The sequence below is a fragment of the Puntigrus tetrazona genome, chromosome 15 (genome assembly GCF_018831695.1).
Source record: "Puntigrus tetrazona isolate hp1 chromosome 15, ASM1883169v1, whole genome shotgun sequence".
Lineage (NCBI taxonomy): Eukaryota > Metazoa > Chordata > Actinopteri > Cypriniformes > Cyprinidae > Puntigrus > Puntigrus tetrazona.
In genome coordinates, this window is record NC_056713.1 from 18,095,523 (window position 1) to 18,098,794 (window position 3,272).

Below are 3,272 nucleotides of genomic sequence, written 5' to 3' on the forward strand. Positions count from 1 at the left end.
TGTTTAATTTATTTTATTATTTTATTTTTGATTTGTATTTGTTTTTTTAATGCCCAATGTTTGGCTCCCAAATATATACATACTATTTAGAATATAATAAAAATACGTGTTTGGGAGGAGTTTTAAATGTGTAACATATATTTTTTAAAAAGCATACGCACATGTTCCAAATCCTTGCTGTTTGGTATTAGTCCGCCTAGAAGTGAGATTTCACCATGACCATGCTAACGGTGTATTCTTTTCTCTTTTTCTATGCTGTGTGAAAAAAACAGTGGAAATTAAAAAGCTGATTTTGAGAGCTGCTATTCTGCTGAATATTTTATAACACACTAATAAAGGCTCGCTCACCTCACACACTGTGTATAAGTGACTGAACCCTCTCTTTCTTTTGCTCCTCTGAGATTTGTCTTTTCTACGAAAAGCAGCTGATGAAGATCAAAACCGTATTCATGCTGCTCATGGGCTCATCTTTTTATCTCTCACTGCCATAATTGTATTAGTCTCAAATGTTTTCTTCTTTTATTGCATATAGCTATAGAAGAGAATACTGATTTTAGTTTGATTATATCTGAGGTAAAGATATTATTACATAGCGTTTTAACATTTGCAGGTCATCTAGAAGCAAATATAAGAAAGCTCTATTGACTTTTAACCTTCAATATCCTGGTCACAATATATGCTTTCATACAACATTCACATATCATTGCACTGATTTATCTGTATTTAATTTATAGACACGCTTTATATTAGGTGTCTTAACTATTATGTACCCTTAAAAATAAGTACTGTATTGTGTTTATATTGAAGCTGCAAAAACACTCTGTTGCTTTTTGGTTTGGATATGGGTAGTTAGGGACAGGTTTGGTGGTATGGGTAGGTTAAAGGTACGCCAGCAAAAGTGTGTAAGAGATGGATCAATAGTGCACTCCAAATGTAAAATGAGCAGATGTAATTGCTACATGGTAGTTTTAAAAATATAAGTATGGTGTAAATGCATGTATGCAATTATTCATTTAAATGTAAGAAGACTTCAATTTTTGTTTAGAGGACCCTCTTCCATGATATTTTTACTTACTGTATTCCAGCTCTCTCTTTCTCTACTGTAGCCACTAAGGTGAAACAGATCATGGCAGTGCGACATTCATCCTTCTTCATAGTTCTGCACGCCTGCACAACCTGTGATGAGAAAAATTGCATCTAAGAATACAACCAAAAGATCATATATCACAACAGTGAATGAAACTAGAAAAAAATGTCTCACTGCTAATGTTCCACATTCCCTGCTCCCTGAACATTTATGGAAACTTTTACTTAGCATTTCTCTGACCTGTGAGAATAAGTACATGCATATATATATATATATATATATATATATATGTAGATATATATATATATATATATATATATATATATATACATATACATATATACATTATATATATATATATATATATATATATATACACAAATACATATAACGTTTCTCTTAATTTTTCTTTTAAACTTTCTAGTAACTAGAAGGTCTGGCAAGTACTGTTTCCAGATTGTATACTGTATGCAGGTTTGTCAACCCTTAGAACTCAAAAAACCGTTTGTAAACAATGTGTCTTACCCAACAGCCGCTGCAGTATGAGTGCATTATATTTTGGTCAGGTAAATCTTAAGTTTCTGTATTGCCATTTCAAAGGCAATAACTCCACCTCAGATTTAAGCCCTACATTCATTGTTCCGTATGCTGTATTTCTTTGTTAGAGCCTGGATGGGCTACAGTTACTGTGTCCTCTATAATTAAATAAAATGTATTAATTAAAGACAATGTAAGCTGAAAAACTAACCAAAATAAAAGATAGAAACATGGGGCAAGTTTTAAAATGCTCAATTGTCAAAAGGGCCTGGCCTTCAAGCTATTATTTTACTACTGTAACATGTCCGTGTATATGTCTGCACAAATGCCTTATATACGACTCCATCAAAGCATGTACTACAAACTGCTTTGTTTTGTACTATTTTAATTTTTGTGTTTGTGTAGCCTGGTAGCAACATCGCTGCTACCCGACGCAGTTCAAGACGCTCTTTTTTATAGAGTTTTATGTAGTACAGGTTGTGAAATCAGCTTCAATGGATAAATAGAAAAATAAAGCCATGAAACAACTATGACCACTCTAAAAACAAACACACTTTCACATTTAAATGTTGTATTGACCTTTTGCGAAACGCAGGCCAAATTTTCAAAATCTAATTATAGAGATAAAAAGCAACATTTGATTTAAACTATTAAATCTTGGCATGATTTCAATTCTGACGTGGCCATCAATATTATAAAGAATCTCTTTATATTTTCTTACAGGATGTTCTTTACCTTATTACATGAAGTATGGATTTTATGAAGAAAAACACTGACTTTAGGCTGGAATTTCTCAAGCAGTCTGGGTCATATTTATATATTCCCATTTATAAGTATGAACATATTTATTTTAAATGTCCATAGAATACAATACATATAACTGTGTGTAGGACTCCGGTCATTTACCAGATAAGTGACTTAATTTATTTCATATTTGTAAACTCCTAATATCTGAAGTAGTAATATTACACTACTGTTTAGTAAGCTCTGTAAAAAGTTTGTAAAACTAATAAATAAAAACTCCTACAGAGGCTGCATTTATTTATAAATAAAAATACAGCATAAATACAATATTGTCTAATCTTACTATGATATTTTAAAAATGTAATTTAAATTCAGCGATGCAAAGTTAAATTTGTTAATTTGTGCTGCTTCAATATTTTTGTATTGTATTTTATTTTTCCATTCAAAAGAATATTTATTTGGCATGTAATATTTATAAATGTCTTACGAATTTAATCAATGTCTAAATAAAAGCAATAATTAAAAGATAAAAATACTCGACCCCTAAACTTTAATATTGACTAACTTGACAAACGTAGCTTCACAGGAGTCTGATTGACAGGCTTATATCTGATTCAATCATAACGCAGAATCCACATCTACCACACAGAGAGAGTAGTTTGAACACTGGTGGAGCGTGAATTTCAGTATTGTATGTACTGAGGTCTAGCTGCGCTGACATGAGATACACCCTTCATGTTATAACAAGCAAAGCTGAGATATTTCGTTTTACATTTAAGGTTTAAACTGAGGAGCTTGCTATGGATCTGTCACAACACAATATAAATATAGCTTTTAATTGCTTTAAAAATAGTTTTTTCATTATACCTAACGTGAATATGCTCTGTCTTGTCTGTTGATGCAT